The 27,467-nt window shown below is 46.0% G+C and overlaps 1 protein-coding gene across 5 annotated transcripts in view; it reads left to right on the top strand.

The window, feature by feature from the left end:
• The window catches only part of FAM110B (family with sequence similarity 110 member B), a 133,465-nt gene that overhangs the window by 51,724 nt on the left and 54,274 nt on the right, over window positions 1-27,467 (top strand). Inside the window, exons 3-5 of one of the 5 annotated variants that reach the window (XM_047783890.1) lie at window positions 1,472-1,520; window positions 18,353-18,485; window positions 22,664-22,752. The gene's annotated coding sequence lies outside the window, so the exon portion shown is untranslated. Of the gene's footprint in view, window positions 1-1,471; window positions 1,521-18,036; window positions 18,325-18,352; window positions 18,486-22,663; window positions 22,753-27,467 lie in introns of those variants that run through there. The other 4 variants (XM_047783889.1, XM_047783888.1, XM_047783892.1 and 1 more) reach the window with 4 other exon arrangements.

Genomic DNA, 27,467 nt, shown 5'->3' with positions numbered 1-27,467 from the left:
GGTCTGCACCCAGGGGGGCTGGATCCCTTCTTCCTGAGGGCAGACAGAGATATCTTCTCAGGTCTCGGGAGCAAGCAGAGCATCTCTGTAACTCACCCTCATCCCCAGCTGCACAACTGGACAGTCAGTAGCAATCGCTGAGGTTTTCTAGGTGGGATTTGCAGACAGCTGTTGCTAGTTAGGTATAGGTGCTGTATTTGTTACACACAAAAGACCAAACAGACACACAGGAAGGGAAGGTACACCCTGGGAATTCGGTAGACAGGAAAAGATGGAGACTGCAAAGATTAGAGCAGCTGACCGGAGTTTCTGGACCATTTTGTAACCTGCGTTTACTGAGATATTTGTAGCTGGAGGCTTGTCAGAGTTGACAGCAGGAGAGGAGTTGTCCTTGGAAAGCAAGAGCCCCCTTACTTGTGGGTTGTCTGTCTGTATCCAAATAATAGCTTTAGTTTGCAAATTTCTATTTCAGACTATTTATTTTTTTATTTTTATTTATTTTTTAATTTTTCTGCAGTCCCACCTAGGACATATGGAAATTTCCAGGCTAGGGGTGGAATCAGAGCTGCAGCTGAGGCCTACACCACATCCACAGAAACGCCAGATCTGAGCTGCCTCTACGACCTGCTCCACATCTTGCAGCAATACCAGATCCTTAACCCACTGAGCGAGACCAAGGAGGGAACCCAAATCCTCACAGATACTAGTCAGGTTCATAACCTGCTGAGCCACAATGGGAACTCCTACTTATTCACATTTCTTAAAAATTAATGCTTGTTTCTTAGCACTTTCTCAGTCCCTCTTTTTTTTCTACACCGTGTTATCAGATGGGCTGTTAATCTAGGATCGAATGGCTGCATTCTCAAAGTAGTACTTCCTAAAAAAAGACTCCCACGGATGGTGGTATAAAATCTCTGGGACCTGAGGTCATTATTCAAACCCTCTCTTGTTCTAGGAAGGACTCAGGCAGCAAAGTCAGAGAGTTTGAGTTTTGAGTGCTTTGCCTTCGGGCACGAGGGCGCCAGCCTGGGGCAGCCCTGCCGGCCCTGTCGCTCGGGACAGCGAGCATATTGGCGTGTGCCCCACACCTTCCAGGGCTGGGAGTCCAGCTGGGCTGCACACCTACCTGCTGGTCCTCTGCCCAGACCTGCTGGATGGCAGGTGTGCGCTGCTGGCTTCGTTTGAATAGTTCATTCTTCTCCCAGTTCTCTCCGCATCTCTTTACTCTCTTCCCCCCCACTGGAGGTTATGCTCTTTTTTGGCATTTAAGTAGTCCCCATGCCTGATCTAAAGATCAAGTTGGAGTTAATGTTCCTCAGCCCCATGGGCACAGATTCTTCTGTATCATCTGAGCCCACGTCATGTTCTTGTCTCTTCCCTGTTCTGTGTCTAGAGCAGCATTTCTCCATCCTTTTGGAGTGGAGGGATCCCACTGGGCTCCCAGTGACAGAAGTGATGTTTTATTTTTCAGGTGCCTTGGGCCTCTGAGATCCAGCCCGGTTCAGGTGACGCCTTCCCTGGTGAGTAGAACACTTTCTTTGGCCATCTTGAGTCACACCCAGGATGTGCTCTGCTTCCAGCCATGATCAGTTTGAACACTCGCTCATGCGCCGTATGCACCTTCAAGTCTTATGTTTCATGATCAAAGTTAACGCTGTCCCAAATCAGGAGAAACGTTTGCCACATCTAACATTACACCCCTGGCTACAAGAGGTTGCTTTTTTAGTTCTTTTTTCACTCCGAAGTATGTTGCCACTGCTCATTAGAGACCAAACTCCACACTGTTTCAGTCTGGCCTCGGTCAGAGGTTGGCCCATGCTGGATGATGTTTATTTGCAAACATCCAGCCTATTGTCTGTGTTTGTAAATAAAGTTTTATTGGGATGCAGCCATGTTCACACATGGATGTGTTAACTGTGGCTACTTTCAAGCTACATCAACTGAGATGAGAGCTTTGGGGTCTGCAGAGACTAAGATACTCTCTGGCCCTTTACCAAAAAAAAAAAAAAAAATCTGTCAGGCTGTGGTCCAAAATATATAACTTTTAAACGTTTTCTTTTTAAATTTTTTTCTTTTCTTTTCTTTTTTTTAGGGGCACACCTGCAGAATATGGAAGTTCCCAGGCTAGGGTCAAATGAGAGCTGCAATTGCTGGCCTGCTCCACAGCCACACAGTTACACCAGATCTGAGCTGCGTCTCTGACCAAGGCCACAGCTGGCGGCAACACTGGATCCTTAACCCACTGAGTGAGGCCAGAGATTGAACCTGCATCCTCATGGATGCTAGTTGGGTTTTTAACCTGCTGAGCCACAACGGGAACTCCCAAAATATATAGCTTTTTTTAAACTGAAAATTTTCAATCATGAAGTAATTTTGGAGTAATGGATCTCTCTAGCTTTCTAAAGTTCACAGGGCAAGGCCATCTACAAAATAGCCAGTGGTTTAAAATAAATGTAATTTTACGTGTTGTTACACTTTCCAGTACCATTTCATTTTCTACAGGTTATCAAAACTTATTTAACTTAAGAAGCATAATGTGTGGAAATGTAAAATAAAAACATCAGATCACACTAAAAGAGAACACTGACATTTCTGTATGATCCTAACTATCAGATTGCATTTTCATAGGGCTTGATAATGTTTAAAACTAAAATTTTCGTGAAGGCATAATTCACATGTCTCCTTGAGGGCTCCCTTATAAATCGCCCAGGATGACATGTTTATAGCTGACATTGAAGGTTGCGTTTGCTTTGACTGAAATCAAATGAGAGGCTCTTTTGCATAGATTCTTATGTGTGGGCATGTCTGCAAAGGTTTCAATACTTTTCTGCTAGTTTAATTACATTTTCTTCCTAATGCATAGTTTATTCAAACAAAAGCTGCGTTTTCCAGCTTTCGGTTGCTAATGTGGGTTCCAACGTGATAAAGATGGCCCCCCATCCCCAGGGAATTGTCAGGGAAGCCGGACCCTGGGAGAATGCCCTTCCAGCACTGTCTGGTGCTTGGGGTCGCGCAGAACGCAGGCTCAGTGGAGCAGTCACTACATTTTCGATGGGAACGTTCAGCCTTTCTTTCCCATCCAGAGCTGCTAAATGAGGGTAGCAGAGGAGTTGTGTTAAATGCTGCAGAGTCTAATTACTGCTTGATTTATAGCCATGTACACATCATGGCCGAGGCCCAAGTTCACCGCCTTGAAAACACACTTGCTGGTCACGGGCTGCCCAGGGGGGTTTGCCCCCTTCTGCTGCCCCTCATCAGCTCAGCTCTCCATAGTGAGAGCACCAGGCCAGACTACGTGTCCCCTGCCCCCCGGGGAGGCCAGTGAGGGCAAGGAAAGGCTGGGCCTGCTGATAGAGTGCCTGGGGGGGGGGGGCTGGGAGTGTGTATGCGCGCACACACATGCACACATGCATGCACACACCCATATATCCATGCACAAATATGCATGTGTGTACATACATGCACACGCCCGTACACACACACGTGTGTGAACATACACACATGCACCTTACATACACACACACATGCACACACACACCCCTACATCCATACACAAATACGCACATGTGTACATACATGTACACACCAACACATCTGCACACACGTGCATACACATACACACATGCACCTTACATAGATACATACACAATGCACACACACACTCTTACATCAGTGCATGAATATACACAAATATGCACGTGCATACACACACATGTACACATACGCATATACACAGTACGTATACACATGTGTGCACACACAGTGCATATATATGTACATATGCATACATATACACATAGGCCTACACATATGTACACACATGCACACATATACATCATACACACCTATATACACATATGTATACAGATACACAGAGACATTCACACACACACACACACGAGGCACATTTGGAGAGCTGAAGGCACTGTTTGGGGCAAGGCTGCTCTCCTCTGTTTCCTGGACTTTGGGGGGGTTAGACTGTAGTTCATTTTCCCAAGGATAGACCTGGAGGCTCTGCCCTTTTAATTTTTTTCATTTCTTCTACTACTATTGCAAATCAAACCTGAGGACCAACGTTTCATAACTTTTTCCGGTGGCCGGGAAGGTCAGTGCCTGGAAGCTCAGAAACGGGGAGGGAGGGGGCTTCACGGTTCAGAGGCAGGTGCTCTGTCTCTGGCCTCCCCCCGCCCCTCTCCTGAGAAGCCTCCAGAAGGTTCCTGACCTCCCAGTCAGTTTCCACCCCTGTAAAGTGGTGACAGTGGTGTCTGCTTCACAGGTTAAATAATTAATGTGCATTAGTTCGGGCTCAGGCACCTGGAAAGGGTCAAGGTCAGGGCCAGGCACCTGGAAAAGGTTCAAGGTTGGGGCTGGGCACCTGGAGAGGGTCAAGGAAGGCCATCTGTCTTGGGCCATCTTGGGGGCGCCAGGCCATGGGGACAGTTTGCCCCCTGGGGACAGTGTTTTATCACTGATATGTCCTAGGATTGTCTGCGTGTGGCTTTAGGGTTGTTTTCTACACTCTCTGCACACAGTGCACCTCCTTTCTAGCTATAGGGGCCCGGCTCCCACCCCCCTTTTCTGAAGCTACAAAATGGCTAACAATACAGCTATTTTTACTTAAGAAGAAACCAAGTCTTAAGGAAATTAAATAATTTAGCCTAAATTCCTGTAACTCGTAAAACACTGAATAGATATTCAAACCTAAGACTGTCATTAAAGCCTCTTTTAACCTGAAGATGCTTAGTTGTGTATTTCTTTTATGGCTGATAAATAGGTCAGTCTGGAAAAAAAGACAATCGTGTAATTCTGTTCATATAAAATATGTACTAATATCTTCTGGAAAACCGCTTTATGACAAACATGAGACAAATAAAGGAAAAAATAGGTCAAAGCTGACTCCCTTACCAAAAATTGATCAAAACTGAAGAAGTAAAAGTAACTTAAATGGATGTTTTAAATGGATGTTAATAGTGGTTCACTGTTTATGGTGAGCTGAGAAAAAAAAAATATTCTCAGGTTCTGATAAGTTAACCTTGACAACATGACATTCAAATGAGTAAACTATAACTGTTGTTGAAATTCACATGGAATTGTATCATTTTTCTCTGTGTACACATGGCATGCCACATGTAAATAAGAGATTGAAAAGATTGGAAGAAATTGAAATTAAAATAATTTCGTGAGGATGTAACATCAGTAATAAAACCTTTTTCAAAACTTTGTAGCAAGACTATACTGGTTTACTGTTTTTTATACAGTATGGGGATTTTCTTTGAGGTAAAAACTTTACAGAGCTTAGGTGTACAGTTTGGTAAGTTCTAACAAATATACGCGCTGTGTATGGACCGTTTCTGTCCTCCCAGCAAATTCTCCCCTGCCACCTTCTAGTCACATCCTGCTTTTCCACCCCTGGGAAAAATCATTGGTCTGCTTTCTCTCACCTTATGTGTTTTTAAATTTATATAGATGGAATCACACAGTGAATGCCTTTTGTGTGGGTTTCTTTCATCCTATATCCTGTCTTTGAGATGCATTTTCTTGTTGTGTCACTAGCTGAGGATTATTTATTCCATGGCATGCTTATACTGCAGTTTGTTTATCTGCTCTATTAAGAGGCACATTGGATTGTCTCCATTTGGGCATTTTGAATAAAGTTGCTATGATCCTTGCTGAATAAGTCATTTTATGAAGATCCCTCTTCCTTCAGCATGGATAATGCCCCTGAGTGGAATTGCTGGATAACAGGATCCATGTTAGATTAATTCAGACTTTCCTGTTAGTGGTGTGTGAGTTCCATTCCTTCCATCATCTTGCTAACATTTGCTATTGTCTTTTGACTTTTAGAAATTTAAATGACTCTGGATTAGTGTCTTACCGTGGGTTTAATTTGTATTTCCCTCGTGAGTAGGGACGTGGCCCATCTCCATATGCCTTCAGAGGTCTTTTATGTATCTTTGTTTTCAAAGTGTCTGTTCAAATTTTTGCCCTTTTTTAAAGCTGGATTATTGTCCTTTTGTTAGTCATTAGCAGTTCTTTATTTTTTCTGTCTAAAAGTTCTTTTTCATGTAGGATAGATTTTCTCCCATTTAGTGGTTTGCCTTTTCATTTTCTTTGCTTTCTTGATGAGCAGAAGTTACAAGCTGTCTTAGAGACCATTTTGTCAGTTTTTTGTTTTACAGTTAGTATTTTTTGTGATTCTAGGCAATTTTTACATACCCCAGAGTTGCAAAAATTTTCTCCCCTGTTTTTGTCTAGAAGCATCATAGTTTTAGTTTTTAACTCTTAGGTCTCTGATCTGTCTCAGGTTGTTATGTTTGGTGTGAGGTAGGAGTCAGAGTTTATTCTTTCTTTTTTCAAATGGGTATCCAGTGGTTCCATCATCATTTGTTGAAAGGGCTTTTTCATTCTTCATTGAATGTTGGGTTCCTGTGTCAAAGATTGGTTGCATGTCTATGGATCCCTTTCTAATCTCTGCTTCATTAATCTAACTTGTTTCTTCTTCTTCTTTTCTTTTTTTTTTTTTTTTTTGTCTTTTTAGGCCTGCACCTGAGGCATATGGAAGTTCCAACAGTGCTTTAGGACTGCTTTCTCTTGGTGGCCAGCAGATGTTGTTTTCATCCTCCCAGAAAACACACAGCCTCAGCCTTTCTAGGGAGGACAGAAATTCAGTTATTTTTCGAGCGGGAAAAAATAATAGAAAAAATTCTGTGTAGATGCTATGGCTGAAAATGAGGACATTTTAAGAAAAGTTGTAGTTAAAAATCAAAAGACTTTTCTTCTCTCTCCTCCTCCCCTGGCCCGACCCAGGCTAGGTTTTGGAGCAGGAAGTCCTTGCTTCTCTATGGGGGACCCTGGCTTTCACAGGAGCCTCTCAAGGGGGTGGAGTATTAATTCCCCTCACATGGACCACCTATTGCCACTGATGGAGGACCAAGGCCTGTAAGATTTCCTGTTTGTTTCCCCCAGAGAAGCCAGGAGCCCTGCTCTCATATGTGGGTGAGCTGGGCCCATTGTAGACAAAATGCAATTAACCCTGAACCACCCACTTCTCCCCCACCCCCCATTTGAGGATAATGGAACACCAGGTACTATCTTTTTAAAGCCTGGTACTGACATACATCACATATTCAAATTATTTTTGATCTTAAGCAATACTAAAAACGGATGTGAAGATTATGCTTGCTTTTGGGAGGAAGGTGATTACAATTTCAAAAGCTTTAGTCTATAAAAGGTACAAAGACCATCATGAAACCAGGTGGGTGCCTCCCTCCACTGCCGTCGACTCCTGCAGTGCCTTTGCACTCACCTGTCAGGTGCTTCATGCTATTTTCTTCCCATGGCAGAATATGTCTGCGATATTAATGTAAAAGCCTCCTGTATAATTTAGTACCAAAAACCACTTGTGTAGGCTAGACTTAGACTTTGTAATAAAAAACATTCACCCTGCGCTCTTCCACATAAGAGGAATTTCAACTCTCCTCTTCATTAGGAGACCTGCCTGTGATGGAATTAAAATAGCTCTGCCCTGAATGGGAGCACTGACTTGGCAAAGATCTGGAGCAGTCATTCAGGAGGAGTGTAATCGAATACTTGAAATTTAAATGAGCTTGTAATCTGACTTGGAAAATAAAGTAAAAGAGAAGCCCAAGAAAGTTTCCTTTAAGGTGAATTCATGTCCTTCAAATCCCTTCCAGTATCAAAGCTAATAACACACACATGAGGAAAGTAATATTCAGTGAGGCTTATCGTTTCCGTGTGCTTGTTCCCCCTGATACACTGATATGGGCCTCAGAAAGGTGCCCTGCGTGGAGCGAACCCATATCTGCAGAAATGACTTTCAAATAGCACCAGCGATTTACAAACTGTCTCAGTGCCCTTTGGAGGAACGACTTTTTTCTTTCTTGCGTCTGTATAGTATACATGGTTAACCCAAGAAGGAACCTCGAATAAGTGACACAGATTTTTGTCTTTATTTAGAAGCTGTTCAGATGTTCATATTGGATTCTTTCTCCTCCAGTAACTTCTTCCTCATTCTTGAAGGACACAGTGTGTTTTCTGCCCAAATCGCTGAGTGGTAAACTTTCCAGGAGAATTACCCTTGTTCAGTGAAAAGGCTTCTCTAATTATCGGCCCTGCCTTGAATGGGATTACATGATGAAAAATGGTTTTCTTGGCTGTAAAAGAAAATATAGAAAAAGATCTCTACATGTGAAAATAGAGGCGGGAGAAATGCTGGAAATCGAGATCAGAAAACTAGTCACCATTGATGAAAATTTGACATTCAGAAAAGAAACTGGGGAGGGGGTGATTCTTTTCGCTAAGGAAAAAAAATCTTGGCTTTACACGTAAGTACGCACTTAACAGTACAGACGGAATAGAGCTCAGTTTGCTACAAGGCAAATTTCTGTTAAACAGATCCCATTTGCCCATTAATTTCTATTGTATAGCTTTAAAAATTGCTCCCTAGACATAATAAAATTACCTTTAAAATATACACATATAAATGGAGAAATATCTTTCTAACAAAACCTGGGAACCATTATCTGTTAATGATACTGAGCAGTGACTTGCGAGACTTTTTAAACCGAGAGTAAAAATAGAGGCGGTAGAAGCAGATACCCTGGAAGGTGATTGCTTCGCTTTACCTGATTTTAAGCCTGCTTCCCACTAGAATGCTAACAACCCAAAGGCTTCTGAAACTTGCCAAGTTCCCACTCAGTCTTTAATCATGCTAATGTTTCTAACTTTATATTCAAAGAATATTTTCCTCTGTTTCCATCACTTAAACTTATTGGCTTCTTTCCAAGCATTTGAGCCTGGACGTATCTTTGAAGGGTGTAGGAGCACCATTAGATAAAAGGAGTGAATTATCCAGATAACCAAGGAAATGAATATCTCAGTCGTACTTAGCAGCCAGAACTTGCCTCAGTGCCAACAGAGGCTCTGATGCCTCAAAATCATCAGCAGATTGACTGACAATCCAGGCTGAACTTTCAGTTCCCACCCTGATGGTTTGACTTACCGCCAGAATGATTAGCACATCAGAATCACGTTTGCTGAGGCTGCAACTTACTCGCTGGTTAGTTAGTGGAGCTGCAGCATGTCAGGTGCCTAGAGGCCAGAGCCGATGGCCAGGAACCTACACGCCTGAAACTTTAGAATGGTCACTTGTTCAAAACTTGCTACCCATAGTTTTTTTCTTTTCCTTGGATGGGAGTGGGGAAAATGCCAAGCTTTAATTTAAACTTTATGGTCAACAGTAGTCATAGCATTGTAGAAAAACACATTTCAGACAAATTAACCAGGCGGAGATAAAATTCACCTAGAGATATTTGTGTTTAGACTTTTTCTCCATAAATAGTTATATAGATACATGCATATTTACACAGAGATGATTTTAACAAAAACAGAATCATAACATACATCGATTTGTGACTCTCACTCAATATTCAGGTGCATTTCCATTTAATAAATACTCCTCTGTAATATCATTTGAATAGCTGCCTACTGTTCCATTAATTTTATTTTTACTTCATCATTTGTGTAATGGCTGTTGTTGAATAAGATTTTCTTTTTCTTTTCTTTTTGCTCTCTAGAGGATACTATGATAAATTCCTTACTTTTTTTTCTTTTGCGCATACCCTTAATCACTTCTAATTTAGCACATGATCCCAGCTGTTTCCTTAGAATGCTTTCCCAAAGTGAGTGGTCCGAGTAAAAGTATACACACTTGTAAAATTTTCAGGAAGTTTTTGCCACATTGCCCCAGAAAAAAGTTTCAAAATTTTTAGATGTTATTAACAGACTCTTAACATTTCCCGTCTGGGTTGCACTCAGGGCATGATGGTTATTTATTTTTATTATCTAGTTCTTTTTCTAGAGAGGGTTAGTTTTTCTAATTACATTAATATTCTTTGGCCAGGATGTTTTCATTTTGCCAAGTGGGGAGAACTTCGATGATATTTACAAAGGCTGGGCACTCCCTAAAACTTTCTGTCTGTGTTAACTCATTTCATTACATGCCGTCATCATGGTGGAGATGAGAAAATTCAAGCATGAGGAAGTTAAGTAATTTACCCAAGGTTACCAGCTAGAAGATGGCTAGATTGGGATAAAAAATAACGGAGTAGAAGGTGAAAAGTACATGAAAATATTGTTCCAGCAAGATAACCTCTCCCAGGGAGTGTCCTTCAGGATATAACCTCCCAAGTTCTGATAGGACCCTTTTCAAAACAGCTATCCTTTGGCTTCTACTGACTTTACGAGTTCCAGAAAGATCTTAGACGAATATCATACCAAATTGTGTTCCGTGGTTACATAGTTGCTTGCATGAAAGCCTAATCTTTCCAAGTTAATGCTGTCAAACTTAATTAGGAACATTCATGCCGTGCATACTTGAAGTTCTTCCATGGAGCGTTTGTCTAAAATAGCAGCGTGGCTTACCCGTGCAAGATTATCCGCCTCAGTTTTGCACGGTACGTGTAGCATTCCATTCCAGAACTGGTGCTGATCCTTTACAGAACCTCTGAGAACTCTAGGAAACTTCATGTAACCGACCCGTGTAGACACTCCACTTTAGGAGACAGAGCTGAAATTTAGGACATCAATCTACTTACTGTAATTTGAGGTTTTTAAGAATTATTCCCACAGTCAATAGAGAGAGTCTAGTCCTGGGTCCTTTTGGTGATACAGAGATTATTGATGACATAAACATGTTTATGCCAGCATTTAGAAAACACAGTGGAATTGGGGAACAGAGGGAGCTGATAAGCTCAGCACAACTTCTGCCACCGAATTCATGGCTCTTATTAGATAATAATGTCTAAGTATTATTATCATATCTGATTATTAGATTGTAGTACTTATTATATATCAGATTATTTGATAATTTTTGACCATGTCTAGTTTTATACCCATAGGTTATAGTAATTCATCTTTTATGTGTAGGAACAAACAGTAGTGAGAAGAGGTGCAAAGTAGGAATGAACTGCCTCTGGCGTCTTGAGCAGATCGGTAACAGCCCTGGGCCAGTTTCCTCATCTCTGAAATGAGAGGAACAGTGAGCTCCTGTCCCTGACAGCATTTGAGGGCATCTCAACGCAGAAGGTGTATGCGAAGTTTCTCGTCAGTGTGAGAATTCAGTCCAGGTGTGATTGGCACTGTTCCCTCATCCCCTTCCCTGCTCTGGGAGGACCGTATCCCTATCCGAGCACAGCGTTCAGCGAATGATCGGAGCATAAATAAGTGCCAGTTAAACGTCATTAAGAGACAACTATCTTAATGAAGATTTTTTTCATCTGATTGTTTATAAGGCATGTAAGTGTGCTTTTTGCATCAAGATTTCAGTTTTTTTAAACAAATTAATTAATTTTGGGGGAGTTCCTGTCGTGGCTCAGTGGAAACGAATCCGACTAGGAACCATGAGGTTGCAGGTTCGATCCTTGGCCTCGCTCAGTGGGTTAAGGATCTGGCATTGCCGTGAGCTGTGGTGTAGGTCACAGACGCGGATCTGATCTGGCATTGCTGTGGCTGTGGTGTAGGCTAGTGGCTATAGCTCTGATTAGACCCCTAGCCTGGGAACTTCCATATGCCATGGGTGCAGCCCTCAGAACATGGAAAAAAAAAAAATTAGCCACATCCATGGCACGCAGAAGGTCCCGGGTCAGGGACCAAACCTGTGCGACAGCATTGACGCTGGATCCTTAACCCACTGTACCACTAGGAAACTTCAAGATTTATGGAGTAAATCTTATGTTACCGTAATCTTTCAGCCTTAGCAGCTTTTCAGGGGACAGTCCTTTTCACCCTGCCACAGGCCTCTTTCCTTCATCCTGTCAGCCTGCACAGAGGCCCCTCTGTGGGATCTTCTTCATTTGGGTCATGTTATGCTTGAACTTGGCAGGTTCAAGAGCTCGCCTCCAGGACAGGAATCTTTGTGTTTCTTACAAAAAGTTATCTCTGCATAAGAAGGGGGCCTGGTTTTGTGTAGGGCAGGGGCTGGCTGGGTCCGTTTAGCAGTGAGGAGGTTTGGGGGCTAGCAGACCTCCATGGCCTGCTAAGGCTGTAGGCACTTGGAATTTCCTGGGTGCTAGAGCCTAGGGGAAGGGTCAGAGGCACGGCAAAAGGACATTTTGGCTGTGTGACTCTTGAGCTCATCTCAGACATAAGAAATTCTTCTCTTCTTCCACCCTGTGACTTCTTGCTTCGAGGCCTGAGAAGGCAGTCACATCCTCAGTTAAACAGGCCCGCTGGGCTAGTCCTGGTGCAGTACTGACCCTGATAAAGTCATTTCAAAGTCCAAAGTACCGCCCTCATTGAGACTGACAAAGGGCCCCGGAGGCTGTGACCACCTGGGGCCCCGTGTGTCTGTAACAGAGAGATGTGGCAGGAGAGTGGCCCAGGGAAATGGGGGCGGGGCCCTGGGAGACCCTCAGGCCAGGCATTGCATCCCGAGCCACTGACTTGTGCTGGCCACTGTGCCAGGGCTGTAGTCCTGGGAAGTCCCTCCCTGATGGGGTATGAGCTGCCGGCTCATCAGCTTGGAGATAGAAGGGTGTGTTTCAGGCGATCGGACAGGTCCCCAGAGCTTCTGCACCTTACCCGGAAGCAGCTGCCAGCTAGCCTCGTGACCTAGTGTCGCCTGAGCTGGAGCTGGCCTGCCACCAGATACCTAAGTCTTTAGGTCTCATTGCCTCCTGCCCTTCGCTCTCACTTCTCCAGGTCTAGGAAATGTGAATCATTAGAAGAAAGGGCGAAGGTGTGGGCCTTTCTGAGAAGATGCTCCACGATGCACCCTGGATGATATGCCGAGCCCCACAGAGAGGCTCACGCAGCCCCGCAGCCAGGCTAGATGATGGTCCACACGGCTGCCCGGAAGTCCCAGAATGATGCACAGACTCACATCACTGTGCCCACCTCCCCCACCCCCGCCACTAGTTCAGGCTGTGGGGACAAGTCCTGATAAATGGGTTGGGATGAGCAGCTCAGTATCTGAAGGGGGAGGGGGCCGAGGACTACACCTGCCCACAGAGGAGCCGGACTCAGCCTCTCCCAGCCCAGCCATGGCCCAGCAGCCTCAAGCACCCATATGCCACATCCTTTTTAAAAAGAGAAAGGGAGTTCCCATTTGTGGCGCAGTGGTTGATGAGTCCGACTGGGAACGGTAGGGTTGCGGGTTCAGTCCCTGGCCTTGCTCAGTGGGTTGGGGATCCGGCGTTGCCGTGAGCTGTGGTATAGGTTGCAGACATGGCTCGGATCCCGCGTTGCTGTGGCTCTGGCGTAGGCCGGTGGCTACAGCTCTTATTAGACCCCTAGCCTGGGAACCTCCATATGCCGCAGGAGCGGCCCAAGAAATAGCAAAAAGACTAATAAATAAATAAATAAATAAATAAATAAATAGAGAAAGGAGTTGCCATTGTGGCTCAGAAGGTTAAGAACCTGACTGGTATCCATGAGGACATGGCTTCAAGCCTGGCCTTGCTCAGCGGGTTAAGGATCTGGCATTGGCATGAGGTGTGGTGTAGGTCACAGATGCAGCTCCATCTGTGTTGCTGTGGCTGTGGTGTAGACCGGCAGCTACAGTTCTGATTCAACCCCTAGCTTCCATGTGCTGTGGGTGAGGCCCTAAAATAAAATAAATAAATAAATAAATAAATAAATAAATAAATAAATAAATAAAAGAGAGAGAGAGAAAGAGCGAGAGAGAAAGAAAGCAAGAGAAAGAAAAAAGCAAAGAGAAGCGGATGGAATGTGTGGGTGTTATGGACAGAGAAGGATGGACTCCAGACACCCAGGTGCTTTCTCACCAATTGTCCTGTACCGGTGGCCAAAAGGCACAGTCACAGCCTCATCCTTGGAAGGGGAGCCCCTCGAGTGAGCTGGGGAGCTGAGTGTTGGCATCTCTGCCCAGTTCCACATGCAGCGACTTCCCGAAGGTGGCCTGAAATGTCATGGTGAAAATGCCACGAGCTGTCTGTTTCAACACTCGCCAGCACCCCCCTCTTTACATGGGCTGGGGTCTGTGGCTTGTCCTGGACCACCCTAGACTGCTGCTCCCTCCCTCCTGCCTCAGCCGAGCTGGGGGAGGAGAGCAGGCTGGAGTTCCCCTCGACCCCGCAGGAGGAACCTCAGCCCTGGTGACCTCGGAGCGGACACAGCCCCCCTGAGTCCCCTGCAGCAGGTGGAGTTTGTGAACAACTGAAACAGAGCCAGTTCTGGTTGGAATGTTCTGACCAGTCTGAAGTTATGTTGGAGCCCTGAGCTTAGACAGAACCATTTTTAGGACATGAACCTCGATTTCTCCTCCGAGAGAAGAAAGCTGTAACATTCCTGATACACAGGCTCTCCTCTCTGGTCCTCTGAGGATGGAGAATCAACACGGAACTCGAGGAAACCCGTCCAGTGAGGTAGACATTTCTGGGTGACCGTCAGCTCCTCCTCATCCCGTGCAGCCAAAAGAAGGGGAGCTGGAAGGAATGGATTGGCCGACAGGTCTCCAGAGACTAAGACCACACTCCTCCCAAGTGTGCTGTTTGCAGCTGGTCCCCAGCCCCTCCTCTCCGGACCTCACAGCCCTTGCTGTGGACCTTGTGGGTCCCCCACCCAGCCTCCAGCCCAAAGCATCCTCCAGCTGCAGACCGGACACCCCACCCCAACTCAAGTGCTTTCATAGCAGTTGGCCATCATCACGATGCATCACTCACTGTACCCCCTCTTTAGAATAGAAACACCACAGAGAAGAAGGGACTCTGTCTCCTCCCAGCAGTGGCCTCAGTGTCCAGCATGGTCCTTACACAGAGTAGGTGCCGCAAACTCTTCATTGAGTGAATGCATGATTTTTCAGAATCAGGGCTGTGATGACTGAAGTTCAAAGACAAAAGTTCTTATGCCTAAGATTACAAAAATACTGAGGCTCGGAGTTCCCATCATGGCTCAGTGGCTTAAGAATCCAACTAGTATCCATGAGGATGCAGGTTTGATCCCTGCCCTTGCTCAGGAGGTTAAGGATCTGGCATTGCCGTGAGCTGTGGCGTAGGTTGCAGGTGTGGCTCAGATCCTGCATTTGCTGTGGCTGTGGCATAAACTGGCAGCTGCAGCTCCAGTTTGACCCATAGGAACTTCCATATGCTGCAGGTGCAGCCCTAAAAAAAAAAAATTGAGGCTCACATTGAAGCATCCTAAATGTCCACTGACAGAGGAACAGATAAAGAAGATGTATGTGTATGCAATGGAATACTACTCAGCCATAAACAAGAATTAAATGATGCCATTTGCAGCAGCGTGAATGGACCTAGAGATTATCATACTGAGTGAAGTAAGTCAGGCAGCGAAAGACAAACATCATATGATAACTCTTAGATGTGAGATCTAATAAAAAATGATTCAGAAGAACATCCATAGAACAGAAATAAACACACAGATTTCAAAACCAATCTTATGGTTACCGTAGGGGAAATCGTTGGTGGAGTTGGGGGGAGAGAGGAATTAGGAGGATGGGAAAAACATGCAGACATGACTGTATAAAACAGATGATAACAAGAACCTACTGTATAGCACAGGGAAATCTACTCAATAGTTTGTAATAACCTATATGGGGAAAAAGAATGGATACATATAACTGATTCACTTTGCTGTACACCTGGAACTAATACATCACTCTAAGCCAACTATACTCCAGTAAATTTTTGTTTCAAAAAAATCGAGGCTTCACCAGCAGAGTAGCAATAAGATGGGCAATTAACTGTTACTCCTTTTCCCACTAATCTGTGAGCTCCTGACATGTTGAAAGATAAGACCCAAGAAAGGATCCTTGCTTCTTTTCTCTTACAAAGTGTCTGTTTAACATCTTACACAAAACAGGCATGAGACAAATTAATCAAACAGCTTTTTAAAAGTGCCCCCTTTTGGATCTAGCAGCCATGAAGAAGACAGAGCTGCTGGCGTTTCTTAGATGAGAGCCAGCACGTGTTACCAGGCAGTATCCTGGCAGCCTCCAGGGAGCTGTGCCCTAGGCCAAATCACTGAAGCCCATTCCTCGTGGAGTTTTCACTCCTGTAGTGGTGGTTGTGCTTTGGTGGTCCGTGTGGACGCTGCCTCAAGGTAGCACAGGTGACAGTCATTTTAGGAAATTTGTCTCCATTGTATTTTCTCACAGTTGGTGTCTGTGTCTACATTTTTACCCAGTTTTTCACTCTTGGGTATTTAGACCATGAGTGTCTCACTTGCCCCTGGTGTTTATGGGCCGCGTCAGTCTCTTCCTGAGTTGATTTCCCGTACAGTCTGGCACACAGGGATGGAGGGACGAAGACTGCCCCTTAGTCAGCATTCTTTTCCATAGTTACGAGTTAATCCCTGGGAATAGGGTTCTTCAGAGCGAATCATGATGCCTCTTGAGCATGTCAGCTTTCTGTCAAGGTGTTCAAAGAAAAGTCAGAGCACAGCGAAACTCCAGAAAGGAGAAGTTTGCATGCTACCCTTGGATTGGAACTTGACTGGTAGAACATGCCAGTTTGGGAGAATTACAGAAAACAAGTGTAACAAATTCACAGATTCGATTAATATCATTGAAAGACGGTTAATCTTGTAAAACACAAATGACTTCAGGGGAAAACAAATAGATACACAGGCTGCAGGGACAAAAGTTGCATTTGACTAGCTGACCTTTCTCCCCTTTTCACATAAATGTGTCATTTTAAATCTAATCAAGCTCCACATTACCGACTCTCCCCAGTTTATGTTGCACAGAAAACACTTTTTCAAATGTTCCATAGCGTGTATTCTATATTGCATATCATTAATGAAATGCAATTATAAACCCCGATTTCCTAAAAATTCCTTTTGGGACCAGTTTATATGATATCAGCTGAAATTAGTGACTAATACAGATCCAAAGAGAAGGAGAAATACTCTTTGTCACTACGTGAGTACCTGCAATGGTTCTGTTGATTAGTCAAGCCTGCTAGTGGCCTGTCACCATCAGTTACTTCTAGATGGTGTTTCTGACAAAGTAGTAGAAACTGGAGAAGTTCAGGTAGGTTTTTTGGTTTTGTTTTGTTTTGTTTTGAGAAATCTGCTGCCAGAAAAGACGGGAGACACTGCGGTGTTGAGAAAAGACTGCTGCTATGAATAATAGCTTAATTGAGAACTCACTCCATGCCAGGCCCCTGCTCACTAGCCGTGATGCTGCAGGGTGGTCCCCACTATGGCCTCGGAGACTCAGAGAAGTCTAGTCACTGGCCCCAGGTCACACAGGAGGGAGCAGCTAATCCTGGCACCTGGCTGTGGGAATGTGCCTCTCACTGGATTTGGCTTCAAGAACTCAATTTACCATTAATTTGAGCCATAGGCAGATTTCCTTCACTTCTCCTTTTCAGGGACTTCTGATATTCCTTTTCCACCTCCTGTACTTCTGAGTTATCGTTCACCCCTGTAGTCGAGATGATGATTTTTAACACCTTGATTAGTACATTTCCACGATGGATGGAAATTTACATGGTATTTCAAACTATATCGAGAGACTCATTAGCACTTTAGGACACATCAGTGGCAAATTGCTAACAGGGTAAATAAAGTGAGATTTTACAGTACTGCCACTGATATCGTCCTGCTATTGACGACGTGTTCCTCAGTGCTAGAGTCGCTTAAGTTATTTTAAATTTATTTTATTGAAGTCTGGTTGATTTACAACCCTATATCAATTCCTACTGTATAGCAGAGTGATTCAGTTACACGTTATGTGTACATTCTTTTTCGTATTCCTTGGAATCTGTTAAGTTGGAGGAAGCTGATCCTACCAGACATTGATTTGACCACGCTTTGTTTCTCTAGATGGGAGGAAAAACAAGAATGCACTTTAAAAATCACTTCTGGTTTATAAGAGGACACATTCATCCTTAAAATGAAAGGAAATCAAGATGACTTAGTCTGCGGGGCTTCATTTATTAAAATTTCATTTGCCCCTGTGCCTGGCTTCCACCGCTCTGTGCTAGCAAACTAGCTATAATTAGATTAGCAGCCTGCTAAACGCTGGTGCCTGCCTGCGTCTCAGAGAGCATGTGCCGGATCCTGCCCAAGCCGCTCCTCATTGGCTGCCGGCCCTGCTGCTCGCCAGTTTGATAGGTTTCCACAGGACTCTTTATGCTGCATCGGAGACACAGATACAGAGATTCTCCGCTGTGTTCTGGACACGGTGGAGGTGCTGAGCCGCTGGTAACGTTCCAGGAGGAATCAGGCACCAAGGAGAAGGCGATCGGCTTTGTGGCGAGAGCTGGGCGTTCACTGCCTGCCGGCTGCCAGAGGCCATCAGGGCAGAAGTTTCAGTTCATGGTAATTACTTTGAGTCTTTATCTCGCAGGAAAAACACGGCCGTGCATGAAATGAAGCGTGTTCATCATGTCATCTGTTTCATTTGATCTTGCTTTTGTTACTGTCCCGTGTACCCCAGCGTTCCATCTGAAAAATGCGTGCTCCTGGAGAAGGCTGGGCTGGTAAGCAGCCTCCCTCTGCATGCAGGAATATTGTTTGTACCTGGGTTCCAGAGTGCATGTGCCAGGGAGTGACTCTTATTGGTTCTCTGCTGTTTGCAAAGCCCGGTGTTGCATCCGTGGAGGTGTCTTTGGAGATGCGTTTCAGTGCCTGGTTGACTTTGTTTGCGTGGGGTCCGGACTCCCCGGGATAATTATCCATGGAGGAGAGCTGCAAGAAGCACACTTTAATTAGGACAGAGCGGTGGCCCTCCTGGTGTCAATGCAGGGTCTCGGCAGAAGTAATGCCTATTGTTTCCTCAAAGATATGTGCAGCCTTCATTTTGGAGGCTCTCTTTGTTTCCCCTTCTGTAGTTTTCACGAAGCCCTTCTCACGTACAGAATGTTAGAGCCTCTCCTGTTCTGCCAGAAGCACTCCAAGGTGTATGTTTGGCCTGTGCCAAAGAGAATTTCTGACACAGGCTTTGTTTAACAGGGACGTTGTTTTGGGGGAGTTGAAATCAGGAAGGTGGGGTTCTTAGCACTTGGACTAATGTTTGGCAACACTGTACAGTTTCTGCTAATGGTCGCCTGGGTTGTTTTCCAAATCAGACAGCAAATCATCTTAAATCCTGTGATGAAGATGCTGCATTCTGAAGGGAAAATATTTAAATGGCCCAGGCTGAGCCTTAAGAAACACAGACAAATGCAGCGCGAGCTTTTGCTTTGCAGGGTACCTGCCCCCTGGAGTTCCATTTAATTCGGGGAGAGCTCCTGGCCACCTTTTAGCCCTCAGACCTGAAAACGGGTATCTTTCCCGTATCAGACGGTGGAGACCACGGAAACTTATGTATTGAGTCACCAGTCACACGGCTGGCTGGCTGCCACCATGCGTCTGCGATCCGTGGCGAGCCCTGCTGATATCTGAGAGCCGTCAGGAATCATGTCCCCGCTCCTGAAAAGCCAGACGTTGCCATTGAAGAATGCGGTTAACATAACTGCTTTGACTTGAAACTATAATCTGGCTAAGGGGGTTCTGTGTCTTCTCCAGTAAAGGAAAACTTCAGAGTGCAAACTGCGTCCTCCTCATCCCCCACCCCCCACCCCCTGCAAGTTCCCTCCCTGGGGTGTCCTGTTTCTCCCAGATGTAGTTTGGAGACAAAGACAAGGAATCTTGTGAAAGTTTGTCATTTATTGTGGTCGGGCATCATTGGTCATAAGAAAGTTGAACTGTGGTTCATTGTAACCTGGGGGCTTGGTTTAGAGATGCCTTGGCTGGGGAAAAGGGCACTAGAGGGTGGCTCTGGGCGGGGGACAACGACGTACTTCCTCCTGCCCCCGGCCCATGTGAGCAGACTACCACGCCCAGGTCTCATTTCACCTGGTAGCATCATAGCGGTGGCGAATTCCTCACCTGCCCAGACCCCTGTGGCCTCTGCATTCTCTTCCTGACGTGCCCCGGGCTCCGTGCTCCCGTGGGGATGTGGAAAATACCCACTGTGGCCACTTTTCTTTGGACCCTGACTTGGGGAAGGATGAATGGATGAAATCACGTAGTTGCCGCTCCCTCTTCCTTTCTTCATCTCGTGCAATACTTCCTAAATTATCTGCCGGCTGCCTTAAAAGTGAATTATTGTCAAACTCAAACAGTCTGGGAAGATATTAGACCTCTCCTAAATTAAGAAGCCGGCTGCCTTAAAAGTGAATTATTGTCAAACTCAAACAGTGTGACCCTCCCTCCCGAAGGGTCCCCGTTAGACTCCACGTGATGGGAGCCACAGGAAGTAGTTCTGCTCAGGTTGATTGTCGAGGTTGCATCTTGAGACTCTGTGTCTGGAAGGAACTTCTTAAAAATGTAAATGTAAACATAACCGTGTGTGATGATTGTGTAGTAATTTACTGTGATGTCCCGAAGGGCCTTTTAACTTATACCAAGGCAAGATTTTTCTGATAGCTCTCAATAAAATGTTAATATTTTTGCAAAGTAACAAAATCTGCAGTTTCATCTTCAGATGATTCACATCTTCACTTTCCTTTTAACCGCATGAAGGGGAGTCTATTTCTGAGATGAGAAAGTAAAAATAAATTTCTTGCATACTTTAATCTCTTGTTCTCTCCTATCCTTTAATTGCATAATTATTGATGAATGACATTTCTGACCAATCAAAAATAGGTCTATTAGCATGAACTAGAGTATGAAAACATTATCTGGGAGTTCTCTTACAGCACAGCGGGTTAAGGGTCTGGCGTTGTCCCTGCAGTGGCTTGGGTCGCTGCCATGGCGCAGGTTCGATCCCTGGCTGAGGAACTTCCACATGCCACAGGCATGGCCAAGATGAAAAACAAAACATTATCTGCCATAAGTGATACTTTTTAGCGTTTTCTTCTAGGGGCTTTCACAGCAGGAAAAGTGATAATCTGTTGAAAAATGAAAAGTCATTCCATGAGGACTGTGGCAGGCCCTAAAGCACCTGGGCTGAGCAGGGCCTGAGAGTCAGACCAGGGAGGAGGAGCAGCGGGCAGTCCAGGTCGTAGGGTGAAGAGTTGCAGGGTGGCACCTGCAGGTGGCTTTCTGGCTGGCCACCTGGGTGTCTATGATGTCAAAGGCACTGAGGGAGGCCTGTCGTGGGCAATCAATAAGTATTTCAGGGTTGACCCTCCCAAACCTGCCTGGGCTGGAAAAATGTCTGGGAAGATATTAGACCTCCTCCAAATGTGTTTGGTTTTTCTCTCATGATTTTATTCTAGAATGCCGGGCACCTTTCACATGCTGGCGTCTGTGCTGAGAAGACGGCATTGCCCTCCCTGCAGGAAACAGTAGATTGCGGGAGAGGGACAGTGGTGTCAGTGGTGACAGGGTGCAGGGAGCAGAAAGGAGGCACCGGGCTTGGGGATACTGAAGAGGGTGACCAGCATAGAAGGGGGCCGAGGTGGGAAGGCAGTGGCGTCTGATCCAGAACTTTCTTGCGACACATGCATGGCTCTTAATGTCCAGGAAGTCACTCTGAGCCACAGGCCTGGGTCGTATCTTATGCTGACTGTCTCCTTTGTCATCTTATTTGTGATCTGTAGTAAATGTCACAAAGGGAAACTGCCGTGTCCTTTCCTCCTCCTAACCCTTCTCAGAACACACTCAGTTGTCGCATGGAACTGTTTTTATTTCAATAGATTTACCTCACGTGGGATGGGAAAACATTTTTAAAGTCTTTCCAGTGATTTAAAAATGCATCTTGAAGGAATCACAGCATACCTTCATTATGGTGGTACTTTTAAGGAATTTAGGGATTGCTCTTGGAACTGCTTGCATTGCCAGAAATTATCCTTGCTCTTAGATAGATGCCTGTCGACTCTTTTATTTATGCAGCTGACTCTTTTATTTATTTAAGTCAGGGAGTTCCCGTTGTGGCTCAGCAGGTCAAGAACCCAACTAGTATCCATGAGGATGCCAGTTCGATCCCTGGCTCCGCTCAGTGGGTTAAGGATCCCACATTGCCGGGAGCTGTGGTGTAGATCACAGAGGCAGCTTGGATCCCACGTGGCTGTGGCTGTGGCGTAGGCCAGCGGTGGCAGCTCCAGTTCGGCCCCTAGCCTGGGAACTTCCATATGCCACAGGTGCGGCCCTAAAAAGAAAAAAGCAAAAAAGAGGATGTTCTCAGTCCGTACTTGTGAATGAGCGGAGGCAGGAAGGACTGCTCCCGGCGCGGCAGGTTGCAGTGCAGGTGAAGGCTTCCCCTGGTGGCCACTCTGTGCCCAGCCCTTCTCCTGAGTGGGCTTCTGTGCCCTCGTCTTAAGTGGGGGCTGTTCCAGACAAACCCCAAGGCCCTCTGGGACCCTCACCTGTCACACCCTCCGTAGCCCCCAACTCCGTCCTGCAGAGTGGCAGTGCTGCAGAGGAGGTGATGTCCTGTCCAGCTCGGTTTGTGTGACTGCTCCCAACGTGGTGTTGACATTCTTCTGTCTTTATCGTCACTGTCTGTGGTTAAGTGTCTCCTTCAAAAACAGTCAAAACATTTAGCCCCTTAACGAAATATGTGTGTAAAAACGAATAGCTGTTGGTTTACTTCTGTGTATTATGTTTTTTTTTTTAATTTATTGACCAGTTTTTAAAAAGAATGATCATTGTCTGTGGTATATGTTTAATAGCCTGACTACTTTTATCAAATAAAAAAGCAATAGCAATCCTTTTCTCCCTCTACCTTTAGAGATTTCCTACAGCAGAGAGTACTTTAAAAGAGGAAGAGTTCCCTGTAACTTGGGCCTGCCGTGTGTACAGCATTCGTTCCTCTCTCAAGTAAGTGGGTTTGGATTGCTTTGCGTTGATCCGTTCTGAGCAGAAGGTATCGATTCTCTCTGAAAACCTGTGTCATTATGACACCAAGACAAGGAGGCTGAGGTTTCAGATATTTTGCTGTCTGGCAAATAAATAAATAAATAAAATCCCACCCTTAAGGTCCTGTAGGACCAAAATAATAGTACCGATGACTTACTCCCCCAAAGCTTTCCTTGATGTGTTCTCTATGTCTCTCCTAGGAGTTGTTGTTTTTGGGGGTTTTGGGGTGGTTTTTTTTTTTTGTCTTTTTAGGGCCACACCCAAAGCATATGAGGTTCCCAGGCTAGGGTTCAAATCAGAGCTCTACTCGCTGGCCTACACCACAGCCTCAGCCACAGCCACACCAGATCCAAGCCGAGTCTGCGACCTACACCACAACTCACAGCAATGCCGGATCCTTAAGCCACTGAGCAAGGCGAGGGATCGAACCTGCATCCTCAAGGATGCTAGTCAGATTCATTTCCACTGAGCCACGACGGGAACTCTGATTTGTTGTTTTTTACGGGCGGTGTAGTATTCACTAGTAATCCCCCTGTGTAGTATTTAGAAATGCATAGACTTGAAGACAGTGTAAGAAAATGAACATTTGTACGTTCCAGCTGGAAGCGCTCTGTCAGTGCCTGGGGCATGAGCTGGTGTTTCCTGGGAGGCCTGCTGGGGGGAGCGGTGGCCAGCAGCTAGCACCCGAGGAGTTTTGGACACAGAGATCTATGCAGGATGGCCTCCCAAGAGAGGTCATGTTGAGAGGGCAGGACTTAAATGCCAGCCAAGGGGCAGACTGAGAGGGTGGGGAAGGTGTTGGAGGACAGCCAGGGGACATAGGCAGGAGTGTGTCCCTCAAGGGCATTGCTGGGTGCTCTGTCCCTCATCCATGCCTCTCCCAGATTCCTTCTTGATGGTGAGCCCGGAAACATCCCATAGTGGGACCCATCTTCGCACGAAGAAGCTGAGGAAGTGGATGGATGGATGGTGGTCAAGGTCCAGATGGCCCCTCCTCTCTGACAGGGTGCTGAGAGCTCCGTGTCGCTGAGGGAGGAGGTTGGGAATGTTCAGGAAATTGAATTAACTCATGCCTGCAGGGACCTGGAGAGTGGTCACAACAGCCTTTGGGAGGTCACCAAGTCCTAGCCTTGGTGCCCCCTCCACGTGCTGTGACCACACGCTGCAACTTGATTGTGTCTTCCTCCGGCCTCTTTTCTCACATCGCTGTGTAACGGCCCAGCCCTGGATGGCATGCTGGGCATGTTATGTTGGCTTGTTATTGCATCAGGCAGGACTGTGCTAGGGGGGTGATATTGCTCCAGGAGCTTTAGCATCCACCTTAGGCTGACAAGGAAGACTCGGCCTGTGCCTGGTGGAATTGTGCAAAGAGAGAGATTAAAGAAAAAGCCAGCCGCACGTGTCAGTGATGCACCCTGCAGTTCATCAGGCTTGTCACTGGGTTACCTTACCACATGGGAGAAGCTCTAAGATGAAAGCCTTGGGTTCCTGTTGGCCGGGGGAACTCAGATCTCCCACCCCTGGTCCCCAGGTGGTGGAATTGCACCTGCGCACAGGTGGATTGAATGCGTCTTGTTTCCCATGGGGCCTCTCTTTCCTGCTCTGCTCCTTCTAGGAGCCTACCCATCCGGGTTCGCCCACAAGTGAGGGCTTTTCTGGAACATGGGACTTTGAAGTACTAAAAAAGGCCCTAGAAATCGGGGGCCTCTTGATTCTTGTCATGAGTCCCGGGACCCCTCCCTGCCCCTCCCTCCCCTCCCCAGCTGTGGGACGGCTGTGCCCACCCAGCTGGCTCCTGACAGCAGGGGAATTGGCGGTGCTGGTGGCTGGGAAAAACTGGGGTGGGGGGTTGAGTAGACACGGTGCAACTTCAGGTCCACTGCTTGCTAACCTGCCACTGGCCCTGACCTCTCTGAGCCTCAGTCTCCCATATGCAAATAAGAATACAAACACGCCACCACGGAATTGGGCAAGGTCCCATGACACAGCCGCAGAAAGGGTCTGGGACAGCGTTGACGTGGAGAAGTGGAGGACCCCCGGACCAGGCCCTCCCCCCCTCCGCCGCCCCCGCTCCGCTGCCCTGGAGGAACCACCTGAGAAGATGGTGAGTTACCTTCACAGGCATCATCTCGAGCTTTGTCAGTACTATTATGTAGCCAGGTCCTGCTCCAGGAAGATTAGAAAGGATTCAGGCATGTCACTCATTAACACAATGTCCCCTGGGTTATAGCTCGAAATCTGGGCCCCCAGATCTAATTCTTAAATACTGCCAGGTCATTGTGGGCAAGGTACTTTAAATTGTTTTCCTATCAGTTTTCCATAAATAGGACAGAAACCAAAAAAAAAAAAAAGTGCTCTGAGGATTGTTGTGAATAGCACGGTTTTGTCTTATGATCCAGATGTTTTCAGTTGTTTTAGGCTATTTTCACATTTAAAGTTCCTTCACACATTGTTCTTTTCTGAGTTTATAAATGATAGATGTCGCTTTATGAAGAATATGTATCATTATTATTGCCATTAACATTTTTCACAGCTCCTCAGTATGTGCATTTAAGAGTATTATGTTTTCAGGGTGCAAGATGGGTCTCTTTTTTTTTTTAAAGCGCTCTCTTCTTTAAGGAAACTCAAAAAGAAAATGAAGGCATAAAATGACCACGCAGTGTTCTTCTGGTCAACCCTTTGAGTTTTTGTGGCTTCGAACCTGAACCCTCCTGTGTAATGTATATATAAGTCACCTTTCGAAGAACCAGAGTCACCCGTCTCTCTGTGTTATTCGTATGATCGAAATTTCAGGAAGTAAGTTACAATGTCCCCCTTGTTTTTAGTTGTTTGTTATCTTAATCAAACTTAAGTCATTGATAAAGTCAGTTTCTCCTGGAAAGTTGCCTTTCTCAAAAGCTCTCTGGGGATGGAGGTTTGTTCCTTTACTGTGACTGCTGAGGGCTTGAAATTACTGGGAGCAAAAGCTCCTTTGCTCATTTGCATGTGTGTTGAACGGTCCTGACCCCATGTCCCTGCCAGTGCTCCCCAGCGCCTTTCCTCCCATCTCATGTCTTCTCTTTACTGAAGCTGGTCCCTCGTAGCGAGTGATCTGTTCCTTGCCCATGACCCATCTGCCGTTCACGCCAGCCTCTCTGACTTCTGCCTTTTCCCACATCAGCTCTTTGCCAAGTGAATGACTCAGAGCTCGGGTTGCTCCAGGTCCGTCAGGGGTGGCTCCTCGGAGCCGGCTTGGCTGACCTTGAGCAGGTCTCCCGGGACTGGGGAGAGCCAGCCACCAAGGAGACCCGCCGCTCAGTGTGACAGAGCCAAGGCCCCCGAGCTTACTCGCTGCCTTTTTAAAAAAGCAGTGGAGGGCGGAGTGGGGGGACAACTGAGATGTCAGTCGCTTTAGCCTCCTTGTTCACAAAAGTTGAATAGGCTTCTAGAAGAATAGACACAGGGATAGTCCCCTCTCTAAATACCCTGATACACAGATTCAGTCTGTGAGCATTTAACACACATGTATTATGAAGAGAGTCTCTATGTGAGAGAGGACACCACTGATTATAATTTAAACTATCAAATTGCCAATTATGTTGTTTGGCATATTTAAAATGCTATCTTTTTTTTTAATGCTGTCTTTTAAAATCAAATGAAAGAACAAATTCTGTAGGTTACTATGTGTGCATGCAGTCTGTTGCTGCTCATTGCTATTGACTATTGCACTATAAGTCAGTTCATTGACAATGTAGGCATTGCTTTTCTACAAAGTCCAGCAGAAAAGTGAAGGCCATTGTCTGTGGACACCTTGCCCCGGGAGCCCAGGGCTGCAGGTGTCCTGTGCCTGCAGAGAGGGTGTAGAGTCTTTGCAGTTTAGACGAGGGTCCAAGCATCAGTGAAGGCTGCAAAGGGCAGCCATGTGATAGATGCTTGCCAGGTGCCAAACCCAGATCCACCCCAGCTCTCCTGTCAGACCCCAGACTTTCTTTACCACAGTGGGGTCATAAATGGAGCAATGGGAAGAGGGGGGACAGGAATGTTGCAGGGAACACAGGCATCAGGTGGAATATTAGAATGATTCTCTAGAAACCAGGGAAAGTCTTCCTTTAATAGCAGAAAAGAAGAGACAAAAAGTCAAAGAGTGAAGTAGAGACTGTAAGAGCACGGGCACTAGGGACAAGGAGGACACCTACATTGATTAGACCTTCAGGCTCATGCTCCAACCTGTTAAGTGTCGCTCCATCCCTGTGCAGATTGAGAAAGCCTAGTGAATTCTGAATACTCTGCAAAGTTCGGACACACACCTGGCTGCTCAGGACCACACACCTCCTGAGCACAGGAGTGTCCTCTCTGCAATGGTCTCTCTTCCAGAGCCCCATGCTGTGGTCTCTCACTGTGTGTGCCGCCCCCCACACATTCGCACGTTGAACTCCTGGTGCCCAGTGTGATGATATCAGGAGGTAGGGCCTTTGGGATGGGCTGAAGTCCTGAGGGTGAGGCCCTCCCCAATGGGTTAGTGCCCTTACGAAAGTGGATCCAGGGAGACCCCTTGCCTCCTGCACTGTGTGGGGACACGGTGGGAGTGTGAAACCCGGAAGGGAGCCCTCACCAGAACACAGCAAGCTGGCACCGTGTTCTCTGGGACGTGCAGCCTCCAGAACTGTGGGGAATAGATGCCTGTTGTTCATAAGCTG

This window comes from Phacochoerus africanus, chromosome 6, assembly GCF_016906955.1.
Source record: "Phacochoerus africanus isolate WHEZ1 chromosome 6, ROS_Pafr_v1, whole genome shotgun sequence".
NCBI lineage: Eukaryota > Metazoa > Chordata > Mammalia > Artiodactyla > Suidae > Phacochoerus > Phacochoerus africanus.
The sequence above is the reverse complement of the archived record's forward strand: the minus strand, read 5'-3'. Positions and strand labels throughout refer to the sequence as shown.